Source organism: Pteropus alecto, unplaced genomic scaffold (genome assembly GCF_000325575.1).
Source record: "Pteropus alecto unplaced genomic scaffold, ASM32557v1 scaffold195, whole genome shotgun sequence".
Lineage (NCBI taxonomy): Eukaryota > Metazoa > Chordata > Mammalia > Chiroptera > Pteropodidae > Pteropus > Pteropus alecto.
The window spans coordinates 2,209,119-2,234,753 of record NW_006438073.1 but is presented as its reverse complement, the minus strand read 5'-3'; positions in this window follow the sequence as shown (position 1 = coordinate 2,234,753).

Below are 25,635 nucleotides of genomic sequence, written 5' to 3'. Positions count from 1 at the left end.
AACATGGCCGTGACTTTACAGTTGATATTTTCAGTATCATTGTACAACAAGGATTTCTCCACATCATTATAAAAACTTTGATTGTTATTCAACCTACCTCATAATATTTCAGCAAATAGAAGACATGTATTTGACTATTCCCATATTTGACTTTTGGGTTGTTTCCACTTTTTTCTTTTGCTTTAGCATTCCATGAATATTTACACATATATATTTTTTCTTGCTTTGGACTTTTTGTTAGGGAAGTTTCTAAAAGAATTTAATATTTTGGTATATCTTGATGGCCTATAGTTTGACACAGAGTTGCTGCCAGAAATTGTAATAGAAGCACTCCAATGTTGTTATCATCAAGCTTATCATTTAAAATTTCATTTTAAATGGCCTTTAATGATTTTAACTTTAACTTCATTATTATCGTGGCTGCACACTTTTCAAATGTATTTCGTCTAAACATTAAAATCATCTGGAAACTGAAAAAGCAGGAGGGCTTATCTTTCTTTCACAGTTGTTAAAAACACGTGAGAAGGAAGTCAGATTGAATAAGTTGCATAACTCAAAAAGTTTCCTGAGTTGATACGGCTGCAGTAATTTAATTTTCGTTTATAATATTCACATTTTCAAATTTCATAATAAAAATTGCTAAAGTTTTGAAAATACACATTGGTTTTATTAATATAATTATGTCTGTGAGGAAAAATCCCCAGCATATCTCACTTGCTTTAATTAAATAACATTAGTTAAATGTCTACTATGCTCGATGGTGGTTTTCTCCTAACTTACAGTGGTAAACCCCTGACCTAAATACTTATTATAAACTTACTGAATGGAAGATGATTTACTTCTTACCTGATTCATAAGTATCTGCTTAAATTAGCTTTAATAAATAAAATTACCAGCTTATCACTCACTTTTCTGAAATGACTATTGCTAAACTAATGTGCAAATTTGTCAAATTGTGTTAAGACTTAAAAATGTGTCGTTATACACATTGATTATGTATTTACCTTTATATCAGATTTATGAAATGTATGCGTTTAAGATTTTATGTATGATTAAAGGAGGCATATTATATTTCAAAAAATATATACTCAATGCCATGTGTTGAATCACATCTACTTTACATCAGTTATTTATGATAATTGAATCCAAGAGTGTCCTGCTAAAGGCTGGCTGGCAAAAGGGATTTTATTTAACTAATACCATTATACTTGATTTCAAATTAATTTTATTTTTCTTATTTTCTTGTTTTACAGCAAACATGGAGTTGACCCCAAACTCAGAGTCAGTCTGGGGACTCAACTGTACATTTATTTAAAAACCAGTCCCCTTCTTTGCCTTTGCCCACAGACTCAGTATTGCCTTAGACTTAGGTGCTCTGGACACAGGCAGGTAGGACAGTGACCACAAACTTCATCTATTCAATTCAGGATTTAGTAGTTCTTGGTTCCGGTCCTCTTCTGCCTGCAGAACCATGCCACAGAGCTAAGCAATCAGGCTTCCTGCTTTATGAGCTAATTATATATATATATATAAATATGTAGGCATGTGTATAAACATACATACACACATGCACACATATATGTATACACATATTTTTAGAGTTTTTTCACCTTATCTCTCTTGTGTTTTAGGCTCGTTTTGCCATTCTAAAGTGGATAAATAGCCAAACAAACAAACAAAGAATGCTATTTAAACCAGTTTTAACTGTTTTAGCCTGGTAATGAGTAGTATACTCTATTCTTAGGTCAGGTATCCTTTTGTTTCAACAAGATGTGTTGGCTAAACTTTCAGTGCAGTATTTACATGCAATATTTAAATGCTCAAGAAATTGGATTGGAAAGAAACGGTAACCCCAAGAGAGAGCGGAAGTCCTCTGCGTGAGAAATGAATGGCACTCGGTGTAGAGGTGGAGCGTAAAAGTGGGGTGCTGAGGAGGGAGCGAGAATGAGAGGGCCTTTCTGAGGTGTGAGGAGATATGAAGCCAGTGAGAAATTTCTATGAGTGGTGGCGACCGGAAGAAATTAAAAAGACAGGGAATGCCTAACTTTTAATTTCAAGTTGTTACCTCATGGTGTTACTATTTAATTCCCTTCAAGTTTTGGGGGAATAAGGGAAAGACGCTGTGTTCCCTGTCTGGGTTGACATGGGGACAGTGGATAGAGAAGGCGTTCTACCTGTCAAGAAGTAATAACCTTAGCTTTATTGACCGAAGCACCGTTTGTCCCCTTCCTTGAACCCTATTATGAAGAATTCCTGCATTAGCTGAAGACTCTACCTGAGTTAACACTATTCCCAAATGGTTTGGTCTGATCCCCAAATGGTTTATCCAAGAGTAGGAAGGCTTTATCTCAGTTCATCCTCCACCCAAGCCAGGCCCAGCTCTAGGATCCAGAGCATTCCGTCTGCTGACATTCAGGGTCCCCACCGACTGTAGATTGCTGGCGACCAGTGTCTCCTCCTAGAAGGACTGGGACGTGGGCTCTGACCTCTCACTTACCTGCTATCTCTTCATTATGCTTCACTTGGCTTACACTCTAGATTTTTGATCTATCCCCATATTTGTCTCTAGACTAACATGGACTCACTCATGTTCCCATGACAAATATTTTGCCTTTGCCCACAGCTGGAAGATATCTCTAAATTTTCAGTGTTTGCCTTCCCCCAGAAGGACTCAAAGGTTTAGTCCTAATTATTACATGGAGTAGCACTCAAACCAGATAAATGGGACTCACCAAGACATGGCCCTCCTGCCCAAGCTGCCATTTAGTTTAAAGTACAACTGGCTTAATGGCATCGCTGTTGACTGTCTCCTAGTGCCTTGCCAATAAAATGCACTCAACATATATTTCTGAATAAATAGATGAATGTTTTACTCTGATGAGAAAACAAAGGGGAGAAGAGAAATGGCAGAGACATACGAGTTGAAAAGTAATGCCATGAAGGCTAAATGTATTCATTTATCTTTCTACCTAATAGGCGATAAAAGATTGCCCCATTAGAAGAGAAACTCAAAGCCGGATGGTATGCCAAAGGAGCTTTTGTACCAAGTTTCTTGATATCCTTAAGCTTGTCACAGTTCCCCCTGGTGCATCTTTCCTAAAGTTCAAATACATCAATTATAGATGTGGAGGGGGAAACACAAAAAAGAGAAACAAAACATAAGCAGAGTTATATTCAGCCAGAATTAAGTACATACAGAAATTCGTTAGTGAGGTACCTGACTTTTTTACGGGTTTGTATTTCTATAAATCACATTCTAAATTATCCATTAGACCTATGGCGGAGAGGTCTGGGATTTTGAAACAAACAAGCAAAGCACCGAGGTTTGAGCTTTGGTCTATTCTCTATAACTTTTGTAATCTGAAGCGATCACTAGCCCTGTGAGTTTCCAGTTATCTCATCCGGTAACATCCCTGTTCTTCCTCCTTCTTCGCCTACGTGGAAGAAAATCAGGTCCACCTTTTCAAAGCAATGACCTCACTTCAAAGTTAACTTCAAACCTGTTATCATCTTCCAGGCTATTTTCATCATGACAATTTGATATGGATTCGACGAAATCGGTGACAAAGATTACTTCGTGTTTTGGGTTGCAGTGTAGTGGTTAACGTCCGGTGTTGAGATCGTTTGCACCCATGTTTTAAAGGCCGAGAGGAAAGCTTCACTCAGGTGCAGTGTCTCTGTGGCTTTGGGATTGTTTTTTGATATCTTCGCTATTCCCCAAGTTCATACCTGAAGGACGAGTGAAGGCAACTGGGGCTTCTTCTTTCAGTTTTATTGAATGCTGAGCAATAAGCAGATGATCACATCTGTAAATTTATAGCACACACACAGATACCTACTCATAGTCACATAAATAATCACAACTTTTCAAAGTGACCAAATTTCCACTTAATAAAGAAATCAACGTCTAACAAATAATAATTAAGGTGGAATTGATTATTCGCATTATAAAATGCTTTTTTTTTTCGGCTTTAGAGAAGAACTGAAATCAGGGATCTTCCAAACTCCCACCGCGCTTTAGAAGTAAGTCACGTACAACACAATGATCTAATATTAGACAGCAACGGCTCTTCCATAAGAACTGAAACCAAGTTAGAAATAAAACGATTTCTTGTGAATGTGAGGGGGCTGGAAATATTTTTAAAAGAATGCTTCTCATTGTTACATGGCTAGTGAGAGCAACTGCCAAAATGTGGGCAAAATGAGAGAATTATGCAATGGGAGGAAAGAAATCAAAACAGGTAGCATAATTTTGACTCTATTGTTATCAGAGGTTTTTTTTTTTTTTTGAATTAATAATAAAATCGAGCAGGTGGAGTGAGTCAGTTGATGACTCAGGAAGGCCCATAGGAAGCTTCAAACTGTTAGAAGCAAAACAGTCTTCCTTATCATGAACTTCACTTTCTTTAAATGGTCTATCAACAGAAAACTTAATCTGTAAGATCTGCACATTAGGGTTAGCAGTTAAGTACTCCCCTCGATAAGCACCCCCGGTAAGTACCCCAGCCCCCAATAAGTAACCCCCCCCACACCACATACCCATCTGACTCTAAACTTTTATAAAAATGATAAATTACTAGGACAGATTATTCACACTATTTCTTTCAAATACAGGAAAACAAATATTTTTAGGGTGTAGTCTAGAAGTGGCTGTGGGGTTGGTGAGGTCTATAATTGAGGAAATGGTCTCTATTTTGTATCTTGAAATGAGAGCGCCCTTAGCTCAGGCCTTACTCTTACCAGCGCCTTGAAATAATTTTCTGACATGTCTCCCAGCTAGAATCTCTCTCCAGTGTTTCCACTGCACTGTTTCAGGAGATGACTTTCTAAAATGTGATGATCATCGTGATGATTTTCCGATGACATTCCCTCAGCGGCCCTCCCCACGCCGCCCCAGGTCCTGCCACCTGAGCTCTTTCGGCGACTTTCAGGCTCTGTCAGACCCTGGGACACGGCGTTCTCTGTCAGGGCCACCTACCCTCTGGTTTTCACTTATCTGTGCTTTCAAATGTTGTCTCTTTTTTGAGGCCTCGTCTGTTCTCATATCTTATATGTTGTCCATCGCACCATCTCATAATATTTTTTATATTTACCACAGTTCTCACTTTATGCTGTTCTGTTATTATTCACGTTTTCTCCAGTTCCAAACTGTGTGTGCCCGGCCAGTACGCTCAGAACCTTTCGACTTTGGTGACCCTCTGCCTTATTAGGTGTGCATGTTGCTGGCTGAAGGACTGTAACATTCTTGTCTGGGTCTCTTCCTGACATTTCTTGGGACTCTGGAAGTGCCTCCTGTGGGAGAAGGTCACCTCATCACGTCTTCTTGCCGCTACTCTTGTGGAGGCTGTGCCATTGTTTGGGGTCCTGTATTTGAGGCTCCGAATCTTCCAGGCAAATCGACCCCTGAAACCTCCCTATTGTCACTGACCAGCTGGTACTTTTTATGACATTATTAAAATTTAGCTCTTCATTGACATCTCAGCTCCCGGTTCTAGGAAAGGATGTTTATTTTATTTTGACATAATAGAAAGGAATTCCTAAAATATCCCCACAGGAATATTCTGCTTCCACATGTCAATCTCCTCTTAAGAAGATTTGCTCTCAGTGATCAAATTTTCAGTATCAACATTCGTATTCACGTCACTGGTGAGACACCGTGACTGTGATCATGCTCAGTGATGGCAGTGACCCATCTGTGATGTGATGACATGTTTGAGACATGTCATCTAGAATAGTCAAATAGTAGATAATTTAGTAATGACATTATCTCTGTTCACCACTAGGTTTTGAAATGAAAACTCGTTAGTACTGCTTCACAGCTGCTTTTCTGAAAACCTTAGCACCAGTTATGTTTCAGAGTTCAGAATTTTTCTGATTTTGTTCTTTATGTCCCGTTTCCAGTAGGATAAGGTGGCACCCCATTATAAAACACTAGTCGAATCCATGGTTGGTTTTAAAAAACATTTTTAAGAGCGAGCTGGCATACCTCTTTGCTCTCTATTTTGCTGCCTGGAAGGTAGATGCTGCCATCTTGGATTCTGAGGATGAGGCACAAGGAACGTGAGCTGAAAGCAACATGGGTGACAAGCCAGCCCTGCACAGCTTACCTCTGGGCTGCATTTGCATGAGAGAGAAAACAACTTTCTATCTTTTCTTAACCATTGTTATTATTTATTTATTTGCTGTCACATTCAACAAACCTAATCATAAATAATTCAGTTCTACAAAAAATTAAAGTCCTAGACTTGGTAAGGTTTTTAATTCCTTCCTGAGTGACATAGTCAATCTCTGTCTCAATTCGTGCATAGAGAAAGCCAGATATCAATGCATTATATTTTAATGTGCATGGTACATCTAATTAGATTTTATGCATCAAAATATGGATATATTACAGAATCCAGAACAGGGAGGGCCATTTATTAAAGCTTGGGTGGCTTTACTTTCCTCATGTATCTTTGCAATAAAAGTTATCATTTTTTTTAAGTTTATGCAAAATTGATTCATCATAGTGGAGGAAACCTCTTCCTGATTCTAACAAGTAGTTTTGCCTCGATTTTTCTAATTCACAAGCATTTGTGATTCAATAGTGACTGAAGGACACCTGCACGGAGCTTGGAGCGGTCAGGGAGAGGTGCTACCTTTCTGAATTTCCTAAGGAGAAGATGAAAACGAATCCTAAACCAAATAGAAGTCTCTTCTGCTCATTCATTTAAGGCTGATTCTTCCTTGATTCTGGGCCAATCAGAACTTTTGTGTGCCTAAACTCAGAACAATTTGTTCAACACTGGCTCCTGAGAATTCCTTTACATTTTTTTTTTGAAAGTTCAAGGTTGGCAGAACCTGGAACAGTGAGACTCCAAAGAGCTCTGAGTCAGAATCTGCCAGTTTTGGCAGCTGGCCATTCTTATTGATGGGTTTTACTGCTATTGGTATTATTAGCAAAATATTTTCTCTCTCCAAAAGGCCCAACTTATATTTTAGTTTTATTTTATAATTAATGCATATATTTTTACAGGTTCCCTTGTTTCTCTTAACAGGTGCATACTGTCTGTGAATAATTAAGTTTTCCCTTGGGACCATGAGTCTAGTTTACTCATCCCTTGGGACCATGAGTCTAGTTTACTCATCCCTTGCACATACTTTGGTCTGTTTTTGCTGTGGCCTGGACAAATGGGTACAAATGCCTCAATGCACAGGTTTACAAACTACACTCTCAGATCCCTGAAGTGTCCACAGTGGTTTCTCACGTGTTGCCAACGAGTATATCATGGTTCCTGATCTTTCTCACAGCAGGTCAAATTTGATCTGCCTCATGTATCAGACAACCGCGTAAAGTTGTATTTGAATAAACAATACAATGCTCAATGAAAAGTACTGGTGGACGTCAAATCAATCATTGCTATTGAAAAAATAGCCTCCAATGTCTGTTCCATTAAGTGTTGGTAAACATTCTCAGTATTAAAGCATTCGAAGTATAACAGAGTCATCGGACCAGTTTTTATGACTTATGGTTCGATGCAAAGGAGGTAGGTTATTGTATCTTTTCTTAGCAGCAAAGCTTTATTTGTGAGTTTGGAGCACTGAGAAGCATGGAGGGAAGGGGTGGGTTCGGGACACAGAGATTTAGGAGGTGCTAATCTGATGAATTGTTACAGTGAACTAGAGAAGACTGAGCATGCTTCCCTAAACGCTTTCTGCACAAGAGTAAGACATAGGCATTGCGGATGAATCGGGCGCATGAAAGTCTACTTAAGTTAGGTAAGCGAATATAATTAGTCTTCCTTTTCTGAAGGACATCAGCTGGCTGAGCCTCGGTGTGGATGTTTCGCACATGTCTGTGTATCTGAATCTTAGCAAGGCCTTTCGAGAACCCCCTCAAGCACAGTCAGGCTCCCCCTCTCGACACCGTCTGACTGTCATTTTCTCCTTCCTTAGGAAAGCTGTTTTCACCTTTAGCTTTACCTACCAGCCTCCTTAGTGTACCCTCAGCCCTTTGCTCTCAGCAGATGTTCTTGGCTGTGGCCCTTGTCTTGTACTTCTGAGACTGAGTCACTAAGAGGGAACCACCTCCGCCTCACATCTTCATGCAGCCCAGCACCTAGGGAGCCCAGCTGCCCTGGTCGGCCTCAACTGCGCCGGTTACTGAGACATGGGATTTTCAGTGCTGAAAGCAGGTAGGTCCCAGGCAAACTGGAATGAATCGGTTATCTCACCAGCATCCTTACCTCTCTAAATCTTATCTTTGGCTCAGCGTAGTCCCTTAAGAATCTGTCTTTGTCTCAAGAAAGTTCTTGAGAGGTACTTTGCGTAAGCTCTTACTGAAGTAAGTCAGTGCCCAAATTCTAGATCCCATTACTGAATGTACAGATTCTCCAGCTAATCATGGCTCTACTTAATGTCTCGTTGCTGACCGTTCACATTTCTCTGTCTTGCCGCTGCCACGACCTATGAGATCTGACTCTCCAGCCTCTAAATTCCTCTGCCCTGCTCTCTCTTTCTGGTTAGAATTTCTGTGGCTGCAAACGACCCTTGGCTTGGCAAATTTTGGTTCCTCACTCCTATTGTGATGCCCCGGGGGCCGGACCACTGTGTGTAGACAGGCATGCCATCCATCAATGGCCAGTGAATGAATTCATATCGGGGATGAATTAAAAGGTAATAATAAGCTTTAAATTTAGCTTTCAACCAAGCTCTCTGCCCTTAGCAAGAACTAAGGCCTAGAAGATCTGGAACCCCAGCTAAACCACCAAGGAAGGACAGGTTGTCTAGGGAAGTTTAGGGTATTCTGACTCTGGTAAGCTGTTTTAATTTACCTCCATAACCTGAAGTTACCTTTCTGTCAGGTAATAGTGAACGGTGGCAGTTTTCCAAAGATAGGTTCTCTGAGCTGCACATAGTAACTCAGCCCTGAGTCTCGGTTGAAGGACCTACTGTGAGCAGGGGAAACTGCAGGCGTTTCATGACAAGATTCTTACCTGCAAAGAGAGTCCACTGATGAGGGAGAATGCATTCTGTCTCTCAGGAATGATCGCTCCTGTGTCTCCATCATTTATTCACTCCTTCCTTCATTCACTCAACAGTATTTCTGAGCCAATGCCAGACATGGCTCTAGTCATTTAGAAAAGAAAATGGATAAATGCCCCTGTGTTCATGGAGTTTACATGTGAGAGGAGGGAGGCAGACGATAAATGAACAAAGAAACATAAATGATATTGAGAAAAGTAAAGCCGAAGGGAAAAGACAGTGCTGTAATTTAAAAAGAGCAAAGAACATTCTTGATGAGGTGACATTTAAGCTCAGACGTAAAGGAAGTGGGAAAGCCAGCCATATGGACGTGGACAGGAGCGGGAGGGTGTTCCTGGCCCGGAGGAAGGCAAATGTCTGGCACCTGAGGCCAGAGCGTACCTGGAGAGACAGAGGACCTGTGAAGAGGCCGGCACGGCTGGATCAGAGTGAGGAGCGGGAGCCGAAGACATCAGGGGATGCCCTCTGATGTGGCAGGCTGCAGACTGGCCCTGCGAACCCCCCGCCCCGGGGAATACTGACTGCCAAGGGCCTTTCTCCTGGGCATCTCCATACCCTACTGTGGGCCATTGAGCTCGGACCTGGCGGTGGGCTACTTGAGTTTGAATCCCTGCCTTGTCCTTAATTCACACAGGCCACGTGACCTCTTCTGGCCCGGATTTCCTCATCGTAAGATAGGAGGCTGAGCTCGTCAATTTCCAGCTCTTCTCAGGACTGAAGTTCAAGTGTTCTTTTAAAAGCACACAGAATATGGTAGGATTTTATTTCATATGCTAATATGCCCTTTCCTAAAGAATTTATTATGAAAGTTCTTTTTACCTACAACATACAAGTGGAAAACAAAAGCAAGAGCTTTTGAGGTACGATAAAATATTTTAAATTTTATATTATTATTATTTTATTGTTGGCAAATTTGCAGAAGATTGGGGGGGCTGAGAAGAGGAGAAGTTTAAGGAAATTCAATTAAACTGTTACTTTCCTATGCAACCATTAGACACCTTCACATATATCGGTTCATTGTTTTCAACCTCAAAATAGGTGAAAAAGGTAAAAGAAATAACATTAAAGACTTTGACAGCTAAGGAAACAGAGTGGCAGAATTTAGGACATCACTCACCCAGTTAATGGCAGAAGCAATATTAGAACCAGTGTCTCTTGGGTCTGAGTCTTGTGATTTCCCCCCCATGTTGCAGTGAGAACCACGGGGACATTTAATGATGATGTCTGTAGACATTGCCACCGAAATAACATGCTGTGAGGAAGCCGATCAAATCAGCTTGCATCTGGCCCTCCTTCATTATAGGCTGTGTTGTCCCCCATCAGACTGGCACATTCTCCCATCGTGAGTCACCCTCATTCATGCCACCCCCCAAATATCGAGGGAGCACCGGAGCTTAACACCGTCCAGCAGGGAAAACAGTTAAACTGAACGGTGTTAAGTGCGTAAGCGAGACGTGGGTTGTGTGCATGGCACGCAGCTGGGGGACACGTCACCACTCTGGTTTCGGAGACTGAGAAGGCTTCACAGAGAAGATGACATTTCAGCTGACTTGGAGGAGATGAACGGGAGTTTGCCAGGCACAGAAAAGAGCAAATGGCATCCAGGCAGACTCATTACATACAAAAGCATGTTTATGGGAAAGTGCGTGGCACATATGGAATCGGTAGTAATCCATCATGGCCAGAGCCAGCAGTAAGCTGAGGGTGGAAGGGAGACGAGGCTTAAGGAAAGAAGTAATTCGAGAGGAAAGTCACACGTTAAATTTCACATATTTAACATCTAGGAGCTGACTCGAAGTGAAAATGTCACCTATGGGGAGGATCTCGTCTCCTCTAGATTTCTTCTTCCTGTTTCGTGGATTTTAAAGCAAACTAGAGAGATCTCTTCGTTTCCTGCCCTCCCTTTGCTCGGTTGTTACAGGTGGGGTCATGCTTTGCCCTCGCCTTCTCTCCTCCCCATACTAGTTCTGGTCTTTCCGAGAAGCTGGCTTGTTGGATGTAGCACAGATACACACTATTTCTATTTCAGTTCCTTTGTCTGCCAAAACCCAGGAGGGAGCATGAAGCCCGGTGGAAACCCTTCCTCGAGGAGACTTGACAGGATCTGGGAAGACTGTGTGAAGCGAGACCCTCGCCCAGCAGCACAGTGCGGCCAAACGCGCCCCCTCCCCGGGAGCCCAGAAGGACCTTCCCCCGCACGTTTCTGGGGAGAAAATTGTTAATGTCTGCACCTAGAAAATGCACTTGACTCCCAGACCCGGAAAATACTCTTCCAAGTTGAAAAACAAGAAAGCAAAAACCAAAAAAAAAAAAAAAACAATAGTTCTTTTTAAACGGGGTAACATCTCTGGAATACATCGTTCCCAAAATAAGATTCTCCAATTTGGAAAAATCTAGTTGAAATAAATGAAAATAACAGATGGAAGAGAAATAACAGAAGCCATCCAAAGAACAGCAAGAGCTATGAAGTAGGGAATCATCTGTCTAGAAAATGGTACTCAGTTGTACTTTTGAAATTAAAGGTACATTGACTCCTGAAGAGATAGTGACTTTCCTCTTGACAGCTCCCCTCTACACATTATGTCCTTTCTGGGCCAGGGTTAACGCATGAGAGGGATGGTTTGCTTTTCTATTCCTGTCTCTCCCATTTGTGCAGTTCCCATCTGTTCAAAGGTGTTCAGATCAGCCGTTCTGGTCTCCCGGATGGAGGTTTGGGCTCTTGGCAGAGTGCTGGGTAAATACAGTGTCATGCTATTAGCACAGGGATGTTTAATAACAGGTGATTTATGTCCTTTTGGGTCTGTCTGAGCACAACCACAGGCAATCTGGGCCTCTCGGCAGCCTGCGGGACGCCCACCACAGCAGGGCTGGGCCTCTGCTCCTTGGCTCAGCCCCGGGAGCCCTGCAGTGTGACAGCAAGGCCTCCCTGGCACGTGCCTCCCAGAGTCCCCAACTGAAGAGCACAATTCTGCCACCTCATTGACAACGGAGCCTGCGGGTTAGTCACATAATTTATTATTCCATTCCTGTTGTTTCCTAAACCGTGAGAACTGGCACGTTGCTGACTTTCCATGTTTCCTCTGTCCTCCTGATATCCCCATGGTGGCCTTTGAGGGACTCATCCCACTGTGAGGCAGTGGATAAGAGCTTTGTCACTGGCTGTGTGACACCCAGTTCCTTTCCTGGGTTACCGAGAGGTGTTTCTATAAGGAAAGAGATGGAAGCTTTGGTCAAGCAATGTATTATGTCTCTAATCGGGTTTCTACCTCCAGTCTCTGCCTCGTTTGTCTGGTCTCAGTGAACGGAACATCTCACTTTAAGTGTAGGAAGAGCTGGTCACGAGCCACTCACATTTTGCTCCTCTCCACCTGACCTTGTCCACCCTCCTCCTCCTTCCGCTCTCTGTGCCCCTCCAGAGTCAAAGGCACAGCCTGGGTAAAGGCATTTCTGGTCTGAAATCTCATCATCTAGAACGTCCCTACAGAAGGAGGAGAAGGGGAGAATGCAGGAGAGAGACGGGTGTGGATAAAGACCACCTCACCGCTGCGTTTCCCATGAGAACTTGCCCCTTAACCAGCCCTGGAATGAGGGTGTCCTACAAAAGGTGCCATTTGTCAGTCCTGGAGGGGATGAATTTGCATGTAAGCCATAATGTGTCCTTGAAAATGCTACTGAGAAGACTGGGGTGCGAGTAACCAGCCGTGAATCGGTTTACTCACTTCCCATTTCATTGCAGTGTTTACAAATAGGTGTTAAGTAACTTTGGGGGTATATTAGAATGGGGTGCTGTGGTATCTGCCTAAAATTTCAATGTAAGACCTTTCAGAGTGAAAGCTAAGGAGGGTCTGAAAATAATACACTACGTGCCTGCTGACTTTCCCCCAAGCCCTCCTTTCTTGTTTATATAAAGTCTGAGAGCAAGAGGTGACGTGGGCACATTCCAGCTCCCCAGCGTCACAGAGGGGGATCGAGGTTCATGTTTCCCAGTTAGTGGCCTGTTCTCAACTCTCTGCAGTGACCCCGCTCTTTCTGCCACATCTCCGACTGTCGTATACAAGCAGTGGTAGTGGCTGTGAGAGGAGAAGGCCAAGGAGGAGACAAAATTTGGTTTTGAAATAAGATGAGAGAGACATTTGAAGAGAAAATCAGTATCGCTCTCTATGAGAAAGACCCTCTTTTGACTGACTCCATCATTTCTTGTTTTCCACATTATTTTTGTCTGAATTATCAAGAACATCTGATATCATTGGACAATTGACTCACAATTGTTGGTGCCCACTTTTACTCCTGATCAGGCCTACCCACTGGAAGCCAAATTCTTCTCAGTTTGGTCCATGGAATCCAAGTTTTCACTGCTAGATTTTTTCAAAGGAGGTACATCCACTCCCAGTCACGGCCCTTTACTTCTTATCCTGTGCATCCTGGCTTCTGCCTTTACCGCCCTATTGAAACGGCTGCTATAAAGATCACCATTGGTTTCCTAACTGCAAACTGTTTCAGCGCTCACTTTCCTGAACTCTCTGCAACTCCGCCAGTCTCCCCTAAAACTGTCTCTTCCCCCTTTTCACAGCTCCTCTCTCTTCTCTACCCCCTACGCTAGAGAGCTGCATTTCTCCCACGGTTTTCTCTTCTTTTGGTCACCCCCTCGGCAAGTCCATCCACACTTATGATCTCATCATTCGCTTCTGCTTTTCCAGAGCTGACATCTTATTCTGTGCCTCTGAGCCTGTCTTTCCTACCTGTCCGATGAGCTTCTCAAAAAAGTTGTTTTATGAGCAACTCAAACTGAATATTTTTAACTAAATTGCCTACTTTTCTCCCCAATCTATCATTCCTTTGTGTTCCCTGATTCCAAGACACTCAGGACCATCACTGATCGCACCTCTAAGCTGTCTTCTTTCCAGTCCATTTCCATCATCATTACTCTACTTAGCCCCCTGACACCTTGTGTCCAGATCATCACAGTAATGAAGCTGATGTTCTTTTTTTCCAAGTCCCTCCCTGCTCAAGCATCACCATAGTTCACATACTTCAAAGTCGTAGCTCCGATTACCTGACTCTTCCTGCTCAAAAGCCTTAAATTATGGCTCTTCATTAACTCCGAAGGTAAAAAATTTTGCCTTCGCTTTTAATACCCTTGATGATATCGTCTCGGTCTACTTTTAAAATTGTATCTCCTACCACTGAGTTAAAAACGGAAACGCGATATTTCCTTTCTATGCTTTATAACTTGCTGCTACCTTCGCTCTACTTTTTCTTTCCTCTCTCTTCTCTTTTGCTTTTCCCCCAGTTATAAGCCAATCACACCTCTCCTTTCAGGATTCTATTTCATAAAATCGATGCTGATCGATGATCCCATTCTCCTTTCCATTTCAGAACACACATTATGGTTTAAACTGATCGCTCTTTGCATTATGACACTTCAGCTTATTTTAAAGCAATGGTGTGCAAGTTATCTGTCCTATCCAACTCCTAGGAAATAGGCAAACTTGTCTTACGCGTTTTTTTTAAAACCTCCTCCAACATGTAGCACACAGCCTTCCTTACGTAGTAGGTGTTCTATTTGTTACAGAAATGGAGTTCATCTGGATTTTTCTTACCATACTTGGTTAACAATGAAAACTACCTTTATCTCTTTTTCTCCCACTCCTCCTCCTTTCCCTGCCCCATTTATGTATAAAGCAGACTGCTACCATATGGTGCTTTTCTAATCACACTCTTGTGTGAGAGGAAGAGACTTGTTATTATAGACTTCTGATCCTTGAGCTGTATGAAATAACAATTCTAACTTAAGAGCAGATAGTTGATTTAAAATTTTATATGTTATTCTATTGAGCTATTCAACCTCCTTTACCAGGAAGTTGAATGATGAACATATACAATAAGACTGGATTAATTTAACTTTTTAAAGATTTTAATATGATACACCCTTGAGCATCCAGGAAAATCAAAAGCCCATTTTGGGCAGGTAGGTATAATTCTTGAAGGGACATTGCTTTCTCCTTACCTCAATATAATCAGCATTGTTGTGACAGAAAAAAATTGTCATTTAGGTGACAAATAAAGAATAAAAATGGGACATCAAGAGGCAAATTATTCAACATAATGAACATATGACAGACTTCTGATACTGACCAAAGAGGAGTAAGCCTACTACTTTTTATCTTTGCCACTGCTTAAAACTCAAAACTCTGGAGAGAGTACAAAAGGCACTACTTAAAGACTCAGAAAAGCAAACAATAGCAGTCAGGCAGGTGGAAAACTCAAAATTTGCAGAACAGCCAGTATTGGTCAGTTTCCTATTTTTTCCTACCCTTTATGTCTCAGCATGCATTCATAGAAGGTCAAGGTGGAACTATGCAACAGGTATGGAGATTAAAATCTAAAGGAAAGCCATCTTTCTCGTCAGAAGATCAGTAAAAGAGGCTTCTGAAAAGCAGAGAATGTGGAATAAGATCCTAGTTGTTCTGTTGTCTCTCTTTTCTTTCCCGGGTATGCCTGAGGCCAGCCCCAGTAATGACGTTGCACTAGCTAGAATGGACGGTGGTGGGATTATCTAAAAGATATCTAATCCCAAGAGATAACCCCTCTCCTGGTCAGATGAACTAGAAAATGGCTCCAGTGACCTTAATTGTGGTGTGTGTGTGTATGTGTGTGTGTGTGTAAATTCTTCATTCTTGTTTTCTCTTTTCACTCTTACCCCTTTATGCCAAGGGTGACTTCCTCACCCCTTGTACAAAACAGTGCAAAACCATGAAGCTTACAATCCAGAGAGAAACTCATCTTTCTCGGCACAGGTATAATTCCTCAAAAAAATGCAGAGCAATTTTCAATAGATGAATTAAAAGGAAATAGTAAGAAATATCTAAATAATCCAAAAGAAGAAAGAAAAGAAATGAGTCCAGTGAAAAACCAAAGAGCACTAGAGGAGCACAAATAATAAAATATAAATTTAAATTCAAACAGATCAATAATTTCAACAAAGGTAAATTGTTTAAATAAACCAAATCAAAACCAGGGATTATTCAACTGGAGAAAAATTCAAGTTGCAAGTAAATGATGTCTATGATAAACTCACAACAAATACAAAATTATAGATAAAAAAATTAAAAAGATAAAAAATTATATGTCATGCAAAAAGAAATAAAAAGAAAAGTGGGAGTGCTATGTGAATATCAGACTAAGCAGAATTCACATGAAAAATAAGTTACCAAGAATAAAGGCAAGCATTACCTAATGGTAAAAGGATCACTTTATTATAAAAGACATAATAATTCTAAATGCGTATGCACCTAAAAACAGAGTTTTAATACACATGCAGTAAAAACTGAAGGAGTTGAAGAGAGCAGTAGACAACTCACAATTCTAGTTGAAGATTTCAACAGTCTTTTAGTAATTGATATAACAAGTACATATAAAATCAGCAAGATAATAGAAACTTGAAAGCACTGTTAGCAAATACATATTCACAAAACATCCCATTCAACAATCATATAATACATATATTTTTAAATGCATATAAAGTATTTATCAAAATAGACCATGTTCTGGGCACTAAAACTTACTTTAAAATATATAAAAAACTGAGACCATACGAAATGTGTTCTCTGTTTATAATGAAATTAAAATAAATATCAATAGGAGAAAGATATCTGGCATATTCTCAGACTTTTGGAAATTAGGCAAAACCTTTACAAACAAGGGGTCAAAGAGAGAATTTTTGGGAAATTAATAAATATGTTGAACAAAACAAAAATGAAAACACTACATGTCAAAATTTGTGGGATGCAGCTAAAGTAGTGTTTAGAGGAAAATTCATAGCACCAAATACTTATATTAGAAAAGATATTGACTAAATAATCTAAGCTTCTACTTTTAGATGCTAAAAAAATATGAGCAAATTAAACCAAAATTAAGCTTAATAAAAGAAATAATAAGGTTAAAAGAAGAAATTAAGAACATAATGATACAAGGAAACTGAAAGAAATCTTAAAAAGAAAAAATATATAATGGGAAACTTCTAGCCAGAATGACCAAGGAGAAAAGACAGAAGATACAAATGATCAACATCATGTATAAAAGAGGGAAACTAAAATATAATGTTTAAAAAATAGACTGTTTTGACATTAAAAGATCATGAGGGATACTATTAACAATAGCAGAAATTTATTTTCTCATAGTTCTGGAAGCTAGAAGTTCAAAATCAGGGTGTTTGTTGACAGAGCTCCCTTTGAAGGATCCAGGGGGAAAACCCTCACGTCCCTCTCCCCAGTTTCTGGTGGATTTTAGCAATCCCTGATGTTCTTTGGCCTGTAGATGTATCATTCTAGTGTGTCTCCATCTTCCCATGGCCTTCTTCTCTCTGTCTCTGTATCCAAAACTCTTTCTTCTTATTCTTATAAAGAGATCCGTCATTGGATTTAGGGCCCACCCTAACCTAGCACGGCCTCTTTAATTTGATTGCATCTGCCAAGGGCTTCTTTCCAAATAAGGTCATATTTACAGGGAATAAGGATTAGAATTGGAACGCATAATTTCACCCACTACACTGGTGGTTGGATAAGCACACTGTAGTATATCCATCCAATGGAATTTTGCTCAGAAATAAAAAGGAACAAACTATTGATACGACGACGTAGATGAATCTAAAATGCATTATGCTAATGCAAAAAGCCAGATTCAGTTAGCTACATATTGTATAATTCCACTTACATGATATTCTAGAGAAATTAACATGATAAGAGAGGGAGCACAGCTCAGTGGTTCCCATGGGTGAGGGGAAGAGAGGATGTGAGTATAAAGGAGCAGCATGAGGGAATTTTGGGAGTCATAGTTCCTGTTTCCTGTGTCCTGTTTGAAGGTTACACAGCTCTGTATTTCCTAAAATTCGTAAACTGAACTCCAAAAAGAGCAAATTAAAAAACAAATTAAAAATAAAAAGCATATAGAGTTTAGAGGGTGAAGAAATTCAGACATTCAAGGAAAGTCACAGGTGCAGTGAGATCATAAAGGATGAAACTTTAAAGAAACAGAGCAGTGGGAGAAATACTTGTTTAGAGGTCTTGCTGATGATATGCAATGTGGTTCCTGCTGCTATATTCCAAGAAAACTTCAGTTAAGATCCATGCTGTTTATCAGTGCTTTTGGAATTACACTTATGTTTTATTTTGTTTTTGGAATTCAAAAATTATTGAGACTGGCCTAAAGAGAAAAGCAAGTTACTTTTTGGTTATAATCTGGGACCTAGATGAGGTCATTTTTAATGACAAGTGTTGTTTTGAAATATGATGCATGAGTTAGGCACTGGAGTGCTGAGTTAGGAAGATGATTTTCCACATGCGAGAGCACAGGGTACATACTACCCACAAACACGTATTTTTAAAACTCACTTGAGTGCATACTTTAGACAATTAAGAAAAGAACCAACATCTAAAATGTAAGAAAGGCAATTTCATGGTTTAAAAGAATCTGAAGACTGAAACTCAATAATTATAAATTTAAGAATGTTTGAAAGTGTTTTAAGAACTGAGTGTGATTTTAAAGCCTTAAAAAAAGAAATTATATAGTATAAAATTATAATTTAGTGAAAAAAGGGTTAAAAAAAAATCTGTGTTTAAATTCATGAATACCCAGAGTTAAAATGCAATTGTGCAGGAGTGTGGTTGTGGGTGGGGCTGGGGGCAAGCAGAAGAAGCGGGTGAAAAACATATCGTTTCACTCTTGACTTTGACAACCTTAGAAATAATGGGTAAGCAATTTCTGTTTGCCTAAAATATATTCTCCTTTTTTACTTACTAAGAAAATCCCAGTTTTGTTCTGAGTGGCAAACGACCCAGATACAAATCCTCTATTTCTCAGCCTCCTTGTAGCTAGAAGTAGCCAGGTGACACAATTCTAGCCAATGAGACAGAAGAGAAACTCAACTAGTGGTTCTGGGTAAGTTTTAGTACAGATACAGACAACTGCCTCCTCCTTCCTGTCCTTCTCCCCCTACCCCCACCCTCTCCCCCTCTAGTCTTTTTTTATCCTGTTTGGAATGTGGATGGGAGGCCAAAGTTACCGCCATCCTCTGGGACACTGAGGCCTCCGTGGGATGAAAGCCTTATGCTTAGGATGACAGAACAGAGAGAGAGGACCCTGGGGAGCAGTTGCACTCTGTGTTCCGACTTCCTGTTCCATGAGAACAGTCAGTCTGGCTCTGGATGATTTTCTATTTCAGGTAACTGAACTCAATCCCTAACTAACACTGTTTTGAACAGATAAATCTAACCACTAATAGAATCATTATAAAATATATACTTACCAAACAAAGAAGATAAAGGCGGCATGATATCGTCTCAAAAAACCCCCGCAGAATAGTATCCAAAGCACATAAAAATAAAAATAATAAAGTAATAAAAATAAGTCTACATAGATCATGTATGACAATAAGTAGAAACCAAAGATTAAAGTAAAATAAAATCTTACTATAACCTGCTTACAGGCATCACTTTTCAGGAAAGAACCAAGAAAAAAGTTAAAATTAAATGTTTGTCAACCATTTATCAGGGAAACAACAAAGAAAAACAAAGATGGAGGCAGAATTGTCAGACAGAAAAAAAAATTAAAGCAAAAACATTAAACCAAAGAAATTATTTTGATAAAAGATAAAATTTTTCAATTTAATTATGAAAATGTTTTTTTAACAGCCATCTACCTAAACTAAATATATCAATCTAAAATTTTATAGAAGAAAAAAGATAAATTGATTGAAAGACTTGTGAAAGCCTTTAACATAATCTTGTAAGCCTTCAAAGATCATGGAGATAAATAATGCCATAGAAAATTTAAATCATAAACTTAATAAGATTGAAATAATGATTATATATTAAGCTGAGAATATATGTTTTCTGTTGAGTACATTTTCAAATCTGAAAATTACAAAAAATTTATATACTCTGACTTTTTTTTCAAGAGGAAAAAACAAAACTAGAACTGTGTGGCACTGCAAACCATATTTTGATAATATGGGAAAATGCTCATAATATTATGAAAATATAATGTGAAGTATAGTTCAAAATTATACACCTTGTTATCTAAAGTTTTAAAATATGCAGAATGAAATACTAAAATTTTTACAGTGACTATTTTTTATGAAATTCGAGGAAATGTAATGCTATACTTCTGTGTTTTATGAATTTTCTACCACTGAGCTAGTATTATATTTAAAATACATACAAACCAATAATTGGTAATAAAAGCAGAAAACCAAACTGAATGTGCTGTATGAACTAATTTTGTAAGAGAGAGCGTGTGTGCATTTAGAGAGACAAAGGTTTAAAAGCAATATGCTAAAATATTAACGTGGTTATCTCAGAACTATGAGCTTTATAAGTTTCAGCATTTCCCAAATTTTCCACAGTGACTATCCATCATCCCTATAATTAGGAAAAAATTAATATTAATAAACATTTAAGCCCCCATTGGAAGTCTCCCTCTCAAGATAGCATAGGGGAGTCATTCTTCAGAGTGCCCCCTCTTTCCAAATACATAGCAATGCCAAGTTCAAATATATACATATTTAAAAAGGAGTATAGAAAATAAATAGCTAGGCTCAAAAAAACATAGCAGTTTAAGGTGCTGAGTGGAGTCAGCCTATAGATCTAGAAGCCAGAAGAGGAAACTGGTGGCTGAGTGTGTAATGAGTGTGGAATATAACATCCAAATGTGCTCCCTCTAGGACAGGCCTCACAAACCACACTCACCGATTAAAGCCTAGGGCACCACCCATCCCTGTCCCCATGCCCAAGAGAGGAGGCTGGACAGAATGGTACCTGAGCAGCCTAGGACCTGCTCAGGTCTACTGCCTGGACTGACAGTACTAAGGGATGTAGCAGGACAAAAAGCACTGCTGTGTGTTCTGGGAGTGAGTCGGACGGCCAGTGGGCTAGAGGTTGGAACTGAGACAGCCCCAGCATCACCATGGGGTAGGAGCCCAGAAATGTCATTTTAAGAAGTAGCCTGGTGGCGGCAGGTCAGGGGGGAAGGAGGCAGGAAGAAGTGATTACAAAAGTTTCAGACAGAAGAGAAGGGATGGTGACTCAAAGGGGAGGAAGGGACGAGGAAAGGTAGGAAAAAGATGGAAGGGAGAGAGAGAGGGAGAGAATAAAAGCTCACTTCTCACTCAAAATTCCTAAGTATCCGAGGATAATGCAAAGAAAGATCCGATAAAATCAGCAATCAGAATATGAGTTCACGCCACGTAAATTGTGGCAGTGGAGGTGGAGGTGCAGGTCCTCAGTCAGACCTTCTTCAGGATCAGTGAGTATAAAAGGGCTGCAAACCCAAACCCACTAATCCAATTATCTAATGGCTTCTCTGGTGAAGTGTCTGGTGCAGAAACCATAACCTCACATGGCTATGTATACATATTTTTCTTGTAACTAAAATTACGAATTATATGTGATTAATTAAACAAATCTTTGTGAGCCCTCTCTTCTATGAAAAGAATCAATAGTACGCAGCCAAAGAGGTTCTACAATTTTAATGACCATATACCCCGAAAGGGCATTCAGATTTCTAGATTAAGAGATGCTTGGCAATTTAATAATGTTTAAAATGTCAGCGGTCTCAGCACCACACAAGAGTGTTTGTGCAGAAGTGCCGTTACACCCGAGGGCAGTTCTCCCTTGGGACGCAGCCAGTGGTGCTGGGAGCGGTGCGCCGCGTGGGTCCCGGTGGGACCCTCCGTGCGGGTCCTTCTGCGGGCTCCCCTCCGGGTGGCGCCGCATCTCCGATTTCCCCTCCGCCTCCCCGTCGCAGGCGCGCGGTGGTTATTGCCGGTGCCGTGTGGGTGCTGCTGCTCCTTGTCACGCGTGCCCTTGAACTCATGCTTCCAGTCACCGCCCCTTCCTTTAGAAGCTGATGTGTGTCCCAGGGTCTGGTTGGGAAAGGTGTTAGAGGGACATCTCTGAGCTTTCCACCTGAGCCTTTGTCCAGAAGATGGTCCCTTGACTTTCTGAAATCCGGAGGTGGCTTTGGCCTCCTAGGGACCCTTCTCAGTGCTCGGTCAGGATCAGGACAGTCTCCATCCCTTGTGACCTTGTGACGGCCTTACTCTAGGCACGCGAGGGCTTGGCCGTCACCCACAATGTTTTGGGTAGAACCTCCCCCACCCCCTACACAGGGCTAGGAACCCCAGGAACAGACGTACCCCCTCACATGGCCTGACTCACGTCCCAGGGTTCCAATGGTGGCCGTCCAGACGGTTGACACCATTACACAGAACAGTGTGGGCAGCTGTTGCCCCTTCAGCAAGGACAGAGCGAGGAAGAAAGGGTCTAACTGGCAGCAAAAGGACTTCTACTTAGACTTAAGCAACAATTTCTACTATTGAAAATGATTAATCATTAGAATGCCTATGAGAAATATATTTTTAAAGTAAATAGACTCATGGCTGAGCAATTCTCATATGCCAGGCGGTCTTGTAGGGGCCGGGGACGTTGAGATGCCTAAGAGGCAATCTCAGTGCGTTCACTGTGGTGGTTGGGTCATGGTTTGTCTCTGCCTCCTCGCTATTGATAAGTGGGGCTAGGTCATTCTTTGGAGGCTGTTCTGTCCATTTCAGAATATTAAGCAGCATCCCTGGCTTCTACCCGCCAGATGCCTGTAGCAGCCCCTCCCTCAAAATGTTTCCAGGCATTGCCAAATGTCTCCTGGAGGGTAGTGGTGGGTGGGGCGTTGGCACAAAAACTGCCCGAGATCAAGAATCATTAATCTAAGAAAGTATTAAGATCAGTGAACCTTGATTTTTATTTGACACGGCGTCAGGGGAGAAATAATTCTCTTTATAATGCTTTTCTATCGAGCTGGTCAACTAAATGGGTAAAAGACGACGGGGAAGAGGTGGGAACCTGGTGGAAACCCCAGAGCTGAGGTCCTGTTGGGCCGAGTTCAGTCTGCCCCTAACGTAAGATAATGGAACAAGGACTCCGATCAGTCACTGGGGATAGAAAGGAAGCCTGTAGTGATCAATTACATCCGACGTAGCATTAAAGCCCAAGAAGGCAAGCCGTGAAAACAAGTCCTCACTGGCATAAAATAAAAGGTTTTTAACCACATGGAGCAAATCACTCTCTGGGCTGTGCCAGGAAGGAATCTGGAAGAGACACAATTATGGGGATTATGACTAGAGAGATGATTAGAGACTTGGGGAAATCTTTTTTCAAGGACTTGCTAAGGAAATGGGGACTGTAATTAGAAGGGGAAGCAGAATGAAGGCTTTTTTTTTTTTTTTTGCTTCTCTTTTAGGTGAATTAAAAAGCTTCAGTAAATACATAACAAGAACCTATGAAACTTCCAAATCAGTGGGAAATGTTCTGACTTCTAAAATCGCTAATGAATACATCCTAAAGCAAAAGACTGCATTTGAAAATTGGTCTCTTGGTTACCTGTGAAGTTCAGAGCTTGGAAGAGTTTAGGTATATCCTGAAACAGCAGCTGAGCAGCTACTGAAATGAAAGTTCTGGGTACAGCCAGGACAACCCATTAGCCCAAACAAGGGGAAACAGGGTAAAAGATTTAATGAATTTATGAGCTGCAATTTTTTTTTTTTTTTGTCATTGATATTCTTACTCTGAAAAGTGTAAAAAGTAATTTTTGCCTTCTTGGTGGGGAGATAAAAACCCAAACTGAGAGCCGAGGTTTTTATAGTTTGGCAAATTTCAAAGTTATGAAAGCAGAATTTTTGGCACTCAGGGATTGAGAGGCGAATGACATCATATGGCTTAAGGGAAATCGAGAGCTAAAAAAGTACATTTGGAAAATTTCAGAAGCTGGCTGCTGCTGAAATAATTTTGAATTATTTTCCGGTAAATTTAGTTGTCACAAAAGGCGGTAGATCGATAACCCTGCAGAGGAAAAAGTTCAAGTCTGGGAGATGCGATGTCAGCTCTTGCCTGAGCACCAGGGCTAGAAGCCCTGTGGTTGCTTTGTCAGAGCTGGCCTTCTGGGGGTGGGGGGTGGGTGGGGGAGCATCCCCACTGCACTGGCGACACACTGGGGTGCGTGAAAGGCTTCAGCTGCAGTCCTGTTGGCTTGTAGAGAGATCCAGTCTCAGTTTTTGGAGCCTTGTGACATCCCAAGTCATTACTGAGAGGATTTGGGGGATTTATCACCTTGGAGCTGAAGGTAGTCACTCCAAAGCTTCTGCATTCATGTTGCATTTCCCAAAAGAGAGTTCATGGAGATGCTATCAACAATAAATGGTAGATAAATTCAAATATGGAAGACAAAGGTGGTGAGAAAGGATGAACGATGAGAGAGGAAAAATACTTTTCCTTAAAACCATCACTGACGATTTTCCTCATCCCCAGTGGGTTCGGGGAAACCAACGAGAAAGGAGCTGTATCAAGGCTTAAGATGGAACAAGGATGGTAGGGCTGAGTTAAGAGAAAATTTTTGCTGTCCTCGCCTTTCTTTTTTTCAGCAATCAACCTAGAGTTTATAGCTTTACAAATAGACGGTAAGTGGAAAGTAATATAAAATATCTTTAAATGAGAAACATATTAAAACGGGATGAAACTAAAATAAAGACAAAAGGGTACGGAATGCATTTAAGTGTTTCAAATACACACTCAGAAATGGGGCGATCCTAATTAAAGTCACCGAACGAAAAATCAGGATGAGTCGCATGCAGTGACTCTATGTAAGGTCGGATCTGCGTTCCCTTATTACCGCATTCGACCGGCCACGCCCGGCTCACTAAATTAACATCACGCGGAATCCACAGTGGAAGAACAGATCTGGGCCTCGCGGAGTGCTCATCAAGAGATTAACATCCTATTAATTTCCAATTTATTTTCAAGTCTTGATTCGAAACATTCGAATGTTTCCCTCCCTCGGTGTCTATCATGACCCTGGATTTCCCACCGAGTTAGTGAATGTTCCGGCGTTGACCCCGCCTCCACCAGAAACACACCGAACTCTCAGAAATCTTGCTTTCTGATTACGGACTCCTCCTCGTGTCTTCCCTCCCTCCACTTTTCTCCTCCTGCCTCACTCACTCCAGCATCTCGCTCAAACTGGGGGAACAGAAAAGGTCTGAGCCACGGAGACTGTCGGCTCTCTCCTTGCCTTCCTTTCCTGCTACCCTGACGCTCTTGGCAATGACTTCTGGCTATTTCTTGTCCTCCGATTTACCAGCTTGTTTGTTCCCCCTTGTCTTCACTTTATTGCAGGCTAACCCAGGTACTTGTGAACTCCTGATCCTGTCTCCTTTGGCGTCCCCATCTTGAAACATTAGAAGACAACTGGAAATACTAGAGAGAAGTTCAGGCAGGGATTTGGGACTGGAGATAAGATTTTAGAGTCATTCGTGGGGAAGATTTCGATTACTCTCTCTTAGCTCTTCAATTATTTTTTCTCTCTACTGGCTTCTTCCCTCTCTGGCTATAAACAAGCCTAGTTCTCCTTTGTCTGAGGAGGAAAACATCTACCAAGAATTCTGTGTGGTCTCCCTCAACTATTATTCTTTTCAGACTCCCCTTTAAGTGATTACTCTATTTCTTGACCTACTCGAGGCGTCAACACAATATGATTCTGCCCCTGCCCTGTGCCCACCCAACTTTTTAC